At 48.3% G+C, this 15,626-nt stretch overlaps 1 long non-coding RNA gene across 1 annotated transcript; it reads left to right on the plus strand.

Moving 5' to 3' along the window:
* The first annotated feature begins 9,407 nt into the window (after positions 1–9,407).
* On the plus strand, positions 9,408–15,532 carry LOC113918605. Its single transcript, XR_003518622.1, has 3 exons — positions 9,408–9,842; positions 13,872–13,951; positions 15,305–15,532. It is a non-coding gene; the product is annotated as an uncharacterized LOC113918605 (long non-coding RNA).
* Positions 15,533–15,626: the final 94 nt, after the last annotated feature.

The following is a 15,626-nucleotide window of genomic DNA, read 5'->3' on the forward strand; positions in this document are numbered from 1 at the left end:
TATTATTCAGCGCTAAAAAGAAATGAGCTATCAAGTCATGAAAAGGCAGGAGGAACCTTAAATGCACATCACTAAGTGAAAGAAGCCAGTCAGAAAAGGCTACATGCAGGGCGCTGGGGTGGCCCAGTCACTTGAGCGCCCAACTCTTGGTTTCTGCTCAGGTCATGATCTCAGGGTTGTGGGATCAAGCCCTGCATCGGGCTCTGCGCTCATCATGGAGTCTGCTGGAGATCTTCTCCCTCTGCTCCTCTCCCTGCTCTCTCTCTCAAATAAGTAAATAAATAAAATCTTTAAAAAAGGGGGCGCCTGGGTGGCGCAGTTGGTTGAGCGACTGCCTTCGGCTCAGGTCATGATCCTGGAGTCCCAGGATCGAGTCCCACATCGGGCTCCCTGCTCAGCAGGGAGTCTGCTTCTCCCTCTGACCCTCCCCCCTCTCATGTGCTCTCTCTCTCTCTCTCTCTCTCTCTCATTCTCTCTTTCAAATAAATTAAAAAAAAAATCTTAAAAAAAAAAAGAAAGAAAAGAAAAGGCTGCATGCTGTTTGATTGCAGCTCTATGATATTCTGGAAGAGCCAAAGGTGTGGAGACAGTAGAAAGCTCAGTGATGGTGGGTGTAAGGGGTGGAGAAAGATGACTAGGTGGGGCGCAGCGGACTTTTCTGGCAGTGATGGCATCATTATATGTTGGTCCAAACCCATACAATGTACAACCCCAAGAGTGAAGCCTAATGTCAACTGTGGACTCTGGATGATAATAACGTGTCATGTTAGGTTCACGAGTTCTACCCAATGTGGCACTGTGATGTGGGATGTCCACGGTGGGGCAGGTTGTGGGGCAGCAGGGTGTATGTGGGGACTCTGTACTTTCCACTTAATTTCAGAGAAATACAACTGCTCTGAAAAATAAGTTTATTAATTTTTCAAAACACCTTTGCCATTTCAAGTGGGTGGATGCTCCCAGGCCATGCCGCCTGGTGGCTTTGGCCATGTGGATTGCCAGCCTGGCCTCTGAAGGTATTTGAGTTTGGGACTCCTGGCTGAGATGCCAGGGACATGGACTTGGGGGCAGACCAATGGCAGGGCGATTTCCAGGTTCCTAAACCTCTCTGCACTTCAGTTTCCTCACCTGAAAATAGGGACACACATTGCTGCCGTTAGGGCCTCACCTTCTGGTGGGGGCAACCAAAAAACCCACATACAAGTCAATAAGCAAATTCCACATAGTGATGTGTGCTATTAACCAATCAGATATCACGGTGTGATAGGAGAGTGACTGGGGGGGCCATTTCAGATCCAGAGAGCCAGGCATCCCTCCTTAAGGAGGTGAAGGGAGCTGAGGTCAACAGAATGGGGGTTCCCGGCAGAGGAATCATCCTGAGCAAAGGCCTAGAATACTCCTTTTAATTTTTTAAAACTGAGGTGATATTCACATAACATAAAATTAGCCATTTTATTTTATTTTATTTTTTAAAGATTTTATTTATTTATTTGACAGAGAGAGAGACACAGCGAGAGAGGGAACACAAGCAGGGGGAGTGGGAGAGGGAGAAGCAGACTTCCCAAGGAGCAGGGAGCCCAATGCGGGGCTCGATCCCAGGACCCTGGGATCATGACCTGAGCCGAAGGCAGACGATTAACGACTGAGCCACCCAGGCGCCCCAAAATTAGCCATTTTAAAGGAACAACTCAATGACTTTTATAGTACATTCACAATGGTATGCAATCACCACTTCTGTCTAGTTTTAAGACATTTCAAAAAAAAAAAAAAAGACATTTTATCACCGCAGAAGGAAACCACACCCATTAAACAGCCACTCCTCATTGCCCCCTCCCTGGTACTTCATGTAAATGAAATCATGCAGTCTGTGATCTTTTTTATCTGACTTCTCTCACTTGGCATCATGTTTTCGGGGTTCTTCCAGTTGTTGAAGGCACCGGGAGTCCATTTCTTTTTACAGCTGAATAGTATTTTATCGTATTTGTGGACTTCTTCTTAAAGGTTCTGAAAGGCTCCGAGAAGAGACTTTCGGTTGGGTGGAGGGAGAGGGAGGAGAAGGCAGCCTGGTGGTGGGGCATCACCTTGTCCTGAGATGATGGGCAGGACTTGGGTGGAGCCACACACTTCTCTCTCCTCACCTGTTCATCCCAGGCCTGGCCAACTGCCCAGGGGGGAAAGCTGACCTCATCCTCCCTTACCTGTGTGCCCAGTTACGGCTCGGGTTAAACTCAGGACAAGCACTTCAAAATCTCTTGATGTGGGTGGGGGCCAAGTCCTCGGGGAGACAGGAGGAGGCAGGCCCTGATCTTTCCCCCAGGCCACCCCTCTAGGTACCCTCCTCCCTGCACCCTCTCACTTCCCAAGCCCTAGGCTTGGAAACTGGGAGTCAGCACCTCCTCTCTCTTCCCCCCGCCCCACACTTAGACATTCATTTCACAGACTAGGTAGAAGGGAAAGAACAGCTGGGCAGAGGCAGTCGATCAGCACAGGCAAAGGCCTGGAGGCTGCAAAGAATGCGAGAAAGAAAAGGAAATGAGGTCAGTTGGGCAAGAGCTTGGCTTAAGGGGAGCGAAGAAGAGGGGGTTGGGGGTGTTTTGGGGCTGGGGTAAGGGTCAGGTCTGCTGGGGCCTGAAATGCCAAGCCTCTGCTGTCTGACCACCACCTCACTAGATGACTTGCCAAACCTCTCTGATCTCAATCTCCCCCTCTGTAAACTGGGGTCGTTCACACAGTGATCTTGTGAATACAGATGCAGTCATCGGTGCCGAGTTAACACCTCTCCTGACAGAGCAAACCACTCTATAAATGTCAGCTATTATGTTTTAACCACTTTATTGAGATTCAATTCGCCTATCATACAATTCACCCACTTAAAGCATGGATTTTAGATCTTGATGGTTCTTGGTGGATTCACAGAGTGTGTCACCAATCACCACATCTAATTTTAGAACGCTGCATCACTCACAAAGGAAACTCCATACCCACTGGCCATCACCCTCATCTCTCCCCTCCGCCCAGCCCCTGGAAACCACGCATCTACTTCCTGTCTCTATGGATTTGTCTATTCTTGACATTTCATGTGAATGGAATCATACAGTATGTGATACTTTGTGTCTGGCTTCGTTCACTCAGCCAAGCATGTTTTCAAGACCCAGCCATGCCGAGACGCCTGGGTGGCTCAGTCGTTCAGCATCTGCCTTCGGCTCAGGTCATGATCCCAGGGTCCTGGGATCGAGCCCCACATCGAGCTCCCTGCTCAGTGGGAGGCCTGCTTCTCCCTCTCCCACTCCCCCTGCTTGTGTTCCCTCTCTCGCTGTGTCTCTCTCTGTCAAATAGATAAATAAAATCTTAAAAAAAAAAAAAAAAGACCCAGCCATGTCGTAGCATGAATCCCTACATCATTCCTTTTTATGGCTGAATAAGATGTCATGGTATGGCTATGCCACGTTTAGTTTTTCCATCCATCAGCTTGTGGGCACTTGGGTTGTTTCTCCTTTTTTGGCTAGCTAGGAAAACGCTGCTCTGAACCTTGGTGTGTAGGCTTTTTGTGCGGATATATATTTTTGTTTCCACTGGGTATATTCCTGAGAGTGGAATTGCTAGGTCATTTGGTAACTCTTTGTTTAACATTTGGAGGAATTGCCAGACTGTTTTCCAAATCGATTGTGCCATTTTGCATTCCCAGCTGCCATGTATAAGGGTTCTGATTTCCCCACATCCTTGCTAATGCTTATTATTGTCTGTCCTTTATTATGGTAGCCATCCGAATGAGGGTGAGGTGGCATCCAATTGTGGTTTTGGTAGTTATTACTTTTTGTTCCTGTTTTTATCAATCCACTTTTCACACTTCAGTCCATCCTTCCTCCTGTCCTTCTGCTCACAACACTCCATTACTCCTTGGTACCCTTTGAAGAAAGTTCAAAAAGTCCTGGCCATTGGTATTGGCTCTCCCCCCCACCCCCACCCCCACCTACTTCACCCCATAGCATGGTTCCTGCCTCTGAATCTCCAAATCTGGCAACTGCTCCTCATGGTCAAAGAGAGGCAAGCTTTGGGGTCAGGCAGAAAGGGTTTGGAATCCTGGCTCTGATGATCTTGGGTGGAATGATTCACCTCTGTGAGGCTCAGTACCAATCAGTTAAATGGGAATCAGATTATTCCCTCTCTCATAGGGTTCAATGAATCAGTTCATGTCAACTCTTTCTTTTTTTTTTAAGAGTTTATTTTTTTAAGTAATCTCTACACCCAACATCGAGCTCGAACTCACAACCCTGAGATTAAGAGTCACACACTCTACTGCCTGAGCCAGCCAGACGCCCCTCATGTCAACTCTTTAGTGCAATGTCTAGCATTGAGTAGGGGCCCTATGGACCAGGATTTACTTAGTTGGAAGTTCCAGAAAAACAAAACAAAACTAAGTTCAACTAAAAAACAACTCAAACTCATGTGAGGAAAAAGAAGAGATGAATTGGCTCCTGTAACTGAAAATCTAGGGGTCTAGGAGTTGCGTTGACTCTAGGCATGGCTGGATCAAGAAGCTATATAGTGCCACTAGGAATCTAACTTACTGCTTCCTGGCTCAACTGGGCTTTCATCTCATCAGGCTCCCCTTTGGGTGGCAGAGATCCCGTCTCCACTATAGACCTATGATTCCCACTCAGCAGCTACTTGGAAAGAGATATTCAACTGCCCCCAAGGTTTCAACCCATGTCCTAGTACTGCATTTCATTGGTCCGGCAAGGATCACATGACATAACCAAACCAATCACCGGGCCTAGGGGATGGACTGCTCTGATTGGCCGGCTCGGAGAGGAGGTCATCCCAAATTTGTTCACACCTCCCTCTGAGCCAGTGTGAGTCCTCAAGCCTTGGTAGGTTGTGTTTCAGGCGTCTGAGATGGGAAGGCATGGAGCGTCGGAAAAGTCAGGAGTTAACGTTCGTGGAGTTCAGTTTGGGCCTTTTGAGTTTGAGATGCCTCCCAGGCATCGCATGGTGCCCCTGAGTCATCAACTGGATAGGAGACACCATTCACCGGGTGTCTTGGTGGCTCACATTCTTATTATTGCTTTTATGGAAAGGTAATTTCATTTCCCTTTGAAGGATAACAATTGGAAAGTGTAACTTTTATGATGTATAATTTCTCCACCTGGAGATAATTGCCTTTTTTTTTTCTTTCTTAGAAGTTCTGGCAGCACATCTCAATTCAGCTTTCCAAATGATCATGCCGTCCAGATAATGTATAGGGAGCATTCTGTTTTCTTCCTGGGTTCTTTCTCCTGGCCAGTTTCTCTTGCCACCGTCCCAGGAATCATCTTCAGTTCCCATATTGGGACACCTGTTTCCTCCATCCCGTGTCTTCCTTTTTTGTTGTTGTTGGTTCGCCCCCTTGTTTTGGTGTGGTGCATTCTTTTTTTTTTAAGATTTTATTTATTTATTTGAGAGAGAGAATGAGATACAGAGAGAGAGCATGAGATGGGGGAGGGTCAGAGGGAGAAGCAGACTCCCTGCTGAGCAGGGAGCCCGATGAGGGACTCAATCCTGGGACTCCAGGATCATGACCTGAACCGAAGGCAGACGCTCAACGACTGAGCCACCCAGGCGCCCCAAACCAGTAGCTCTTAACTGGAAAACTCATCCAATTCCCGTGACTGCTTTGACTAATTCTGGCCATCGGAATGCAAGTGGAAGTAGAATCACTTCTCTCTGTCAGTCACTTCTGAGCAGAGGCATCGAAAAGCCCACCCATGCCTCCCCAGCCTCCCTCTTGTCCCTCCGCGCCATCTGAGGCAGTGAGTCCAACATGGTGCAGCCACAACATGGTGGGCGCCTCATTAGCCCGGGCCCCTGCCTGACGGTGTGGAGCCGAGCCCCTGCCAGCCCATAGAGGATGAGTAACACGAGGGAGAAATAAACTTTGGTTGTGTTAAACGACCGTGCTCTAGACATGTTTGTTCTTGCAGCGAAACTGGACTTGGGCTAATACAGAGTCCAACTTGACTGTGGCTTCCTCAGAGATGTCCTCCTGGGTCGCAGCCGCTGAACTAAGATTACTTCCCCCTATTGTCAACTTGTAGTTCCTGACGTGACCCTTACTGCTATCATAACTGTGAAATTATTTGTGTAACGAGTTTAGCATCAATCTCCCGCATCCCCCCTCCAAGACCCCAAGAGGAGAGAGAGTGGTATTTGGGTTACTTACCCAGTGCTGCAGCCTTGAACCCAGGACAGAGCCTGGCCCTCAGTAGATGTTCAGGAACCATTTTTTTTTAAGACTTTTTATTTTTTATTTGACAGAGGGAGAGCCCAAGCAGCGGGAGCGGCAGGCAGAAGGAGAGGGAGAAGCAGACTCCCCACTGAGCAGGGAGCCCGACTCGGGGCTCGATCCCAGGACCGTGGGATCACGACCTGAGCCTAAGGCAGACGCTTAAGGGTCTGAGCCACCCAGGCGCCCCAGGAACCATTTGTTGAGTGATAGAAGAGCTTTACATCCTTTCAGCCAGAAAGACAGCAATGAGCAGAGTGTATTTCTAGCACGTTTCCTCACACAACTCTTGATGTAATAGAAGCATGAGAGGCAGCATGGGATGGTCTCAAGGAGGCAAGGAAGTTTGACAAGGAGCATGATTGATGGTGAGAAAGCATCTGTCTGCGTATTTAGTTTTCTTCAAGAGTGTGATTTATTCTAGCAACTGCTCAGCCCAGGAGGGATTTCCAGGGCATGATGTATTTCACTGAGGGGCATGGGAACAGGGTGGAGAAGCATAGACGCATTCTTGGAATTGCTGAGACCCAGAAGGAAATTCAGGCAGCGACGCCAAGATGCAGTCACGGGGAGACAGTCCTACTGTATTGGATTCCACTCGGGTGCACTTTTGTGGCTGTGCCCTAACGTCAGCATACCGATTTGTTCCTTCGCCTTTGCTGAGCTATCGCCGACATACAACAAACCGCTCGTGTTTCCAATGTTCTGGTTCCTCCACGGCACGTCCTCTCCAGCACTTGGTGTGGGCAGTCTCTTTCACTGTAGCTCTTCTGGTGGGTTTATAGTGGGATCTGGTTGTCCCGTTGTTTTGCATTTCCCTGACGGCTGCTGATGTTGAGAATTTTTCGGGTGCTTATTTGGCATCCGTGTATCTTCTTTTGTGAAGAGTCTGTTCAAAGCTCTTACCAGTGTTTTCACTGGGTTGCGTTCTACGTTTTAAATGCATGGTGGGGCGCCTGGATGGCTCAGTCGGTTAAGCATCTGCCTTCAGCTCAGGTCATGGTCCCGGGGTCCTGGGATCGAGCCCCGTGTCCGGCTCCCTGCTCAGCGGGAAGCCTGCTTCTCCCTCTCCCTCTGCTGCTCCCCCTGCTTGTGCTCTCTTTCTGTCAAATAAATGAATAACATCTTTAAATAAAAAATAAATGCATGGTGATTCTGAAGATTATCCCTGGGGATAATAGGAGCTCCCCTGCTGGACGACCTCTACATCTGAGCCTCTCTATCCTCATCTATAAAAGGCGGATAATAAATGTACCTACCTTGTAGGGTAGTGCTGAGTGTTAAGTACTTAAGACAGGTCAAGTCAGGGGGCACCTGGGTGGCTCAGTCAGTTAAGCATCCGACTCTTGATTTCGGCTTAGGTCGTGATCTTAGGGTCATGAGATTGAGCCCCAAGTTGGGCTCCATGTTCAGCAGGGAGTCTGCTTGAGATTCTCTCTCCTGCTCTGCCCCTCCCCTGCCTCTTGCTCGCTCTCTCTCTAAAATAAATAAATAAATCTTAAAAAAATAAAAGACAGGGGCGCCTGGGTGGCTCAGTTGGTTAAGCGACTGCCTTCGGCTCAGGTCATGATCCTGGAGTCCCGGGATCGAGTCCCGCATCGGGCTCCCTGCTCAGCGGGGAGTCTGCTTCTCCCTCTGACCCTCTTCCCTCTCGTGCTCTCTATCTCTCATTCTCTCTCTCTCAAATAAATAAATAAAATCTTAAAAATAAATAAATAAATAAATAAATAAATAAATAAATAAATAAATAAATAAAAGACAGGTAAAGTCAGTAGGGAACTGATCTGGAGCCCTGGAGAAGCCAGCTGTGGAGACTCAGAAACAGCTGGGAGGAGGCTTTGAGGATGGCTAAGTTCTATAATCATTTAGTCATTCAACAAACAGTTATTGTGCATCAGTTGTGTTCTAACACAAGAGACACAAGGGAGTGGGGATGTCTGGTTTTCTCTTGTCATCGCCAGCTCTAGGTGCAGGCGTGTTGCAAGGGGTGATGGATGTTCTTGAGAGAATAATGGAGTCAGAGAGTTATAGCTCTTGTCTTTCTAGGGCTTTCGCTCTCACAGGGGCACCAGGATTCACGAGCAATGACACAGTTGATTAGGAATTATTACAGCTGTGGTCAGGGGGAGACTGAGAACAGATAAAGGGCCCTAGCCCGGGGCACCTGGATGGCTCAGTCGGTTAAGTGTCTGCCTTCAGCTCAGGTAGATCTGAGACCGAACCCCGTGTCCAGCTCCCTGCTCAGAGGGGAGTCTGCTTGTTCCTTTCCCTCCGTCCGCCCTGCCCCCAGGCTCTTGTGCTCATTCTCTCTCTCCCTCTCTCTCCTTCTCAAATAAATAAAATCATTTAAAAAAATTATTTATTTATTTGACAGAGAGAGACACAGTGAGAGAGCACAAGCAGGGGGAGCGGGAGAGGGAGAAGCAGGCTTCCCACGGAGCAGGGAGCCCGATATAGGGCTCGATCCCAGGACCCCGGGATCGTGACCTGAGCCGAAGGCAGACACTTAACGACTGAGCCACCCGGGCGCCCCTCAAATAAATAAAATCTTTAAAAAACATAAAACAAAAACAATGACCCTAGCCCCGTGGAGGTCAGGACAGGCCTCAGGGCAGAAGTTGGGCAAGCTGAGGCCTGAAAGGGAAAAGGCACCAAGAGGCGATATTAGTTTCCCACGGCTGCCCGTAATAAATTAGAACACAGGGCTGGCTTGAAACGGAAACGGATTCTCTCACAGTTCTGGGAGCTAGAAGCCCAAAGTCAAGGTGTCAACAGGGCCCTCTCTCTCTGAGGGTGCCAGGGCAGAGGAGAGACTCCTTCCTTCCCTCTTTCCTAGCATCGGGTGGTAAGTGGCATCTCTGTTTTGTAGGTGAATGACTTCAATCTCTGCCTCCGTGGTCACTGGCCTTCTTCCCAGTGTCCTTGTGTCTGTTTTCTCTTCTTACAGGGACACCAGTCACTAGTCGTCTTGGATTCAGGGCCCACGCTAATCCAGTATGACCTCATCTTAACTAATGCCATCTGCAAACTATTTCCAAATAAGGTCACAACCACAGGTACCTGGGGTTAGGACTTCAACATAGCTTTCTGGGAGAAACAATACAGCCCAAAGGCAGGCTAGCCTGGGACGATACTGGGATTTGGGATCTGAGGTGGTGGTGCCATTTGGCACCAAACAAGTCTGGTGCAGCCCAGTGGGGGGTCCTGGGGTAGGGGTGCCTGGCAACTGGTTTGCTTAAGAGAATGGGACCTTGCAGGAGAAGGAGGAGGGGGAGAGGAAGGGAAGAAGGAGTTGAAAGAGCAGCATCAGCACAGATGGAGATCCAGAGCAGGCGCTGAACAGCTCCAAGGGGTCAGCCTTGATTCAGGCAGAGGTTGTCTGGCGAAGGAAGGACCCAGGGGACCAACTGCATCTAGGACGTCACATGTCTGGACGTGTGCCATGGTTATATTTCCTGCACTGTCCAATACAGTAGCCACTGGCCACATGGGGCTGGTGGGCACCTGAAAGGTGGCCAGTCCAAATTGAGACATGCTATGGGTGTGAAATACACATCAGCTTTTGAAGACGGCGCCAAAAAAGGTAAAATAGCTCAATAATCATTTTTTATACTTAGTACATGTTGAAATGATATTTTGTGGATACTGAGTTAAATAAAAAGTATTGTTAAACTTAATTTTAGGGGCGCCTGGGTGGCTCGGTCGGTTGAGCGTCTGCCTTCTGCTTGGGTCGTGATCCCGTGGTCCGGGATTGAGCCCCACGTCAGGCTCTTTGCTCAGCAGGGAGTCTGCCTCTCCCTCTGCCTGCTGCTTCCCCTGCTTGTGCGCTCTCTCTAACAAACAAATAAATAAAATCTTAAAAAGCAAACCAAAAACAAACAAAAAACCCCCCTTAATTTTGCCTGGAGTGCCTGGCTGGCTCAGTCAGTGGAGCGCGCGACTCTCGATCTCCGGGTTGTGAGTTTGAGCCCCATATTGTGTGTAGAGACTACTTAAAAATAAAATTTAAAAAAAATTTAATTTTACCTGTTTTTTAAATTGATTTTTTATTGAGATACATATTGACATATAACATTGTATTAGTTTCAAGTGTACAACATGATTTGATATTTGTATATGTTGCTAAATAATTGGCACACTAAGTTTACTTAATATCCTTTACCTCACATAGTTACAAACTGTTTTTCTTATAATGAGAACTTTTTTTTTAAAGATTTTATTTATTTATTTGACACAGAGAAACACAGCAAGAGAGGGAACACAAGCAGGGGGAGTGGGAGAGGGAGAAGCAGGCTTCCCATGGAGCAGGGAGCCCGATGTGGGGCTCGATCCCAGGACCCTGGGATCATGACCTGAGCCGAAGGCCGCCGCTTAACCAACTGAGCCACCCAGGTGCCCCGAGAACTTTTTTTTAAAGATTTTATTTATTGGGGCGCCTGGGTGGCTCAGTTGGTTAAGGCCTGGGTTAATGTCCATTGACATTCTTTTTTCGATCCTGGGATAGAGCCCCATGTTGGGCTCCTTGCTCAGCAGGGAGCCTACTTCTCCCCTGCCTGCCATTCCCCCTGCTTGTGCTTGCTCTCTGGCTCTCTCTGTGTCAAATAAATAAATAAATAAATAAATAAATAAATAAATATCTTAAAAAAAAGATTTTATTTATTTATTTGAGAGAGAGTGAGCAAGAGAACATGAGCAGGGGCAGAGGCAAAGGGAGAGGGAAAAGCAGTCTTCCCGCTGAGCAGGGAGCACAGTGGGGCTCAATCCCAGGACCCTGGGATCATGACCTGAGCTGAAGGCAGCAGCTTAACCGACTGAGCCACCCAGACACCCGGATGAGAACTTTTAAGATCTATTCTCTTAGCAGCTTTGAAATACATAATACGGTATTGTTAAGTATAGTCACCATACTGTGCATTACATCCCCAGGACCTATTTATCTTTTTTTTTTAAGATTTTATTTATTTAAAAAAAGATTTTATTTATCTATCTGAGAGAGAGGGAGCGAGCAGGACAGAGAGCATGAGCAGGGGAGAGGAGCAGAGGGAGAGGGAGAAGCAGGCTCCATGCCGGGCGGGGAGCCCAACACTGTGGATCCCAGGATGATGGGATCATGACCCCAGCCGAAGGCAGACTCTTAACCTACTGAGCCATCCAGGTGCCCCAGGCCTTTTTCTTTTTTTAAGATAATTTATTATTTTTTAAATATTTTATTTATTTTTTAAGTAAACTCTACACCCAACATGGGGCTCAACCTCACAACCCTAGATCAAGAGCTGCACTTTCTACTGAGTGAGCCAGGTGCCCCTAAGATCTTTTTATTTTATTTATTCATTTATTTTAAAGTTCTATTTATTTAAGTCATCTCTGCACCCATTGTGGGGCTCAAACTCATGACCACGAGATCAAGAGTCTCAAGCTCCATCAGCTGAGCCAGTGAGGTGCCCCATGTTTGGCCTTTTTTTAGATTCCACATGAAAGTGAGATCATACACAGTATTTGTGCTTCTCTGTCTGACTTATTTCACTGAGTATAATGCCCTCAAGGTCTATCCATGTTGTTGCGAATGGTAGGATTTCCTTCTTTTTTAAGGCTGAGTAATATTCCACTATATGTATACCCACCACGTTTTCTTTATCTGTTCATCCACTAATGGTCAGTTAGGTTGTTTCCAGGTGTTGAGTATTGTAAATAATGCTGTGGTGAACACGGGAGTGCAGATACCTCTATGAGATCCTGTCTTCGTCTCCTTTGGATAAATACCCAGACATTGGATTGCTGGATCACATGGTATCTCTCTTTTTAATTGTTTTGAGGATCCTCGATATTGTTTTCCACAATGGCTGCACCAGCATACACTCCCACTAACAGTGCACCGGGGATCCCTTTTCTCTACAATCTCACTAACACTTATAATCTTTTTTATAATAGCTATTCTAACAGGTGTGAGGTGATATCTCATTGTGGTTTTGATTTGCTTTTCCCTGATGATTAATGATGTTGCCCACCTTTTCATGTACCTGTTGGCCATTTGTATATCTTCTTTGGAAAACTGTCTGTTGAGATCCTCTGCCCATTTTTTAAAATTAGATTGTATTTTTCTAACATGGCTACTAGAATTTTGAATATTATATCTCACATTATGTATCTACTGAAAAGCACTGCTCTAGATTTCTTTGGTGTATAGAAACTGTTCATAAAAATAACTTGATGGGACACTTGGGTGGCTCAGTCGGTTAAATGTCCAACTTTTAATTTCGGCTCAGGTCATGATCTCCGGGCTGTGAGATAACCCCGCCTCGGGCTCCATGCTAGGCATGAGCCTGCTTGGGATTGTCTCTCTCCCTCTCCCTCTGCCCCTCCCCCCTTCCTCTCTAAAAATATAAAAAATAAATAACTTGATAAATAGGTTCTTCCAGCTGTTGGGTGGATTAGAGGCCTCAGAGTTGGCAGCCGGCTGCCAGCATTGGGGGCCAGACTGGGAGGGCAGTGGTGAACAAGAATATCAATAGCAGGGGCGCCTGGGTGGCTCAGTCGTTAAGCATCTGCCTTCGGCTCAGGTTCCTGGGATCGAGCCCCGCACCAGGCTCCCTGCTCCGCGGGAAGCCTGCTTCTCCCTCTCCCACTCCCCCTGCTTGTGTTCCTGCTTTCGCTATCTCTCTCTGTCAAATAAATAAATAAAATCTTTAAAAAAATTTTTGTAAAAAAAAAAAAAAGAATGTCAATAGCAGGGGCACCTGTTAAGCATTTGCCTTTGGCTCAGGTCATGAGGGTCCTGGGATCGAGTCACGTGTGGGGCTCCCTGCTCAGTGGGGAGTCTGCTTGTCTCCCTCTCCCTCCGCCCCTCCCACCCCCTGATTATACACTCTCTCTCTCTAATAAATACATACATACATACATACATACAATCTTTAAGAAAAAAGAATGTCAATGGCAGCAACTCTTCACATGGAAGTCATGGCTGGTATTAGCCAGGCCCTGTTCTTAGCCTTCGGCATATTCCTTTCATCCTTCTCCCAAACCCTAGGAATTAGGCACTATTGCTAAGCCCATCTGGCAGATGAGGAAACTGAGGTGTAGGGCAGCAGGGTCACCTGTCCAAGAGGCCCGATCGCCTCGTCTGCCGAAGTGGCCATGGCTGTTGTGCTGCTTCAGGAGTATGAGGAGAACCGGGGACAGACAGACTCTGGTAAAGAAAGCAAGGGAGGCTGGGGGTGGGGGTGGGGCAAGCGTGTGGGAGGAAAAGCCAGCGGGGGTGAAATGCAGGACCAGTTAGGGGCACACGGAACCTGGGGAGCCTGAGGGACATTCCAAGAGGGACACATGTGGAGGCTGGACGCCGGGCTGGGGCCAGAGACCCACGTGGGGAGATGAGGTGATTATACTCATTGGGAAGGGGGAATGAAGGGCAAGGAGTTCAGGGCGCCACCGTAAGGGGGTGGTCAGCCACTAGATCAAACGGAAGGGGGTCACCTGTGGCCCCACATACCATCTGCCCTTTGCAACACTTGGGTGTCTCAGTCGGTTAAATGTCCAACTCTTCATATATTATTTCTACTTCATATATTATTTGTTGCACTTACTGTGTTGTTGAGCACCTACTGTGTACATTTAGGACACATGCTGAGTGTTGAGGAGCCAGCAGTGACCAAAATGGACAGAGTCCCCTGGCCTCGTGGTGTGGTGGGGACAGAGGTAATAAATATACTATATATTTTTTGGTGGTGGGGACAGAGGTCATATACTATATATTTATTGGTGGTGGGGACAGAGGTAGTATATATATGATCAGTGCTCTAGTCTGAATGTTTGTGTCTCCCCACCCCCACCCCGCAGAATGCGTATATTGAAACCCTAGTCCCCAATGTGATGGTATGAGGAGGCAGGGCCTTTGGGAGATGATCAGGGGTTCGATGAGGTCATGAGGGTGGAGACTCCATGATGGGGTTAATGCCAAGAGGAAGACAGGAGATCTCTCTCTCTCTCTCTCTCTCTGCCTCTCTCACTGCACACACCAGAGAAAGGCCACGTGAGGACATAACCAGGAGGAGGGCCCTCACCAAGGTCTCGGGGGTCGTGGCACCCTGATCTCACGCTTCTACCCTCCAGGATCATGAGAAAGAAATGTTTGTTGTTTCAGCCACCCAGTCTGTAGTGTTTTTTACAGGAGCCTGAGCTCAATCAGGTTGTGGTAACTGCTCTGTGAAAAAAAAAATAGCAGGGAAAAGGAAAGGAGCCCAAAGGAGGAGGGGGTGGGGCAGATTTTGAGCACAGTCAGACTGTTGGGATGACGTTTGAATAAATTCCTGACAGAGGTCCAGGAGGAGCCAGCCATGCAGGTATCTCAAGGATGGGAGGGCTAGGGGGGCTAGGGGGGAACTGTTCGAGCAAAGGTCCTGGGGTGGGATTGCACATGTTGGATTTGAGAAAGGAGGAAGGTGTGGCTGAAAGGAGGTGCAGTGAGAGTAGAGCGGAGGGAAAGTCAGGGAAGTGACCATCTTTTTGTACCCTGTTCACATCCCACAGCCTCATCCTATGCCCTTCAGCTGGCTGAGGACAGTGCCCTCGGGCTGGCCACTAGAGGCCACCCTCTCTGCCATTTACAGGGTCACAACCACTGTCATCCACCTTTGAGATTGTGGCTTGTTTACTCCGACTCCTGACTGTGCCTGTAATAGCATGCTAAAGTGCTTTACCCGGATGAGCTCAGCTCGTCCTCCTAACATTCCCGAGTCAGAAGCATTGACAAATTTTTTACAGCTTTGAGTTATAACTGGCATACTGCAAATCATACACATTTCAAGTGTGTAGTCTGATGAGTTTTCACATCTTGTAACCCAGCATCACGACCAAGCTACCCATCTCAAAAAGTTATATTCTAGCCCTTTTTTGTCCCTCCCTCTAGCCTCTCCCCACTCCACCCCCAGCCACCCAGAAATTGATCTGCTTTCTGTTACTAGAGATGAGGCTGCATTTCCTGGAGTTTTAGGTACATGGGACCAGAGAATATATACTCTTCTTTTCTATCTGGCTTCTTTGCCTCCGCAGAATTATCACGAAGATTCGTCTGTGTTTTTGTATTTGAGCCCCTTTTGCTCCTGAGGTAACTGGGGCACCGAGAGGTGTGGCTTGGGGGCGTGAGGAGGAGGAGGTGTCACACAGGTTGGGCCCCAGAGTGGCGCGGGTCCCGGATGCCCAGGCCGCCGAGGGGCGCTCTGGCGGGTGGGACGCGGGCAGGTGCACTCACGCGCGGGGCCGCCCCCGGGCCGGCCTTTCCCTGCGCGCCGCCGGGGGCGGGCCCGGGGCGGGGCGGGGGCGGGGCTTCCCGGCTCTGGGGCCTCGGATAAGGGCCTGCGGGGCGGGGGGCGGG

Source organism: Zalophus californianus, chromosome 1 (assembly GCF_009762305.2).
Source record: "Zalophus californianus isolate mZalCal1 chromosome 1, mZalCal1.pri.v2, whole genome shotgun sequence".
NCBI classification, from domain to species: domain Eukaryota; kingdom Metazoa; phylum Chordata; class Mammalia; order Carnivora; family Otariidae; genus Zalophus; species Zalophus californianus.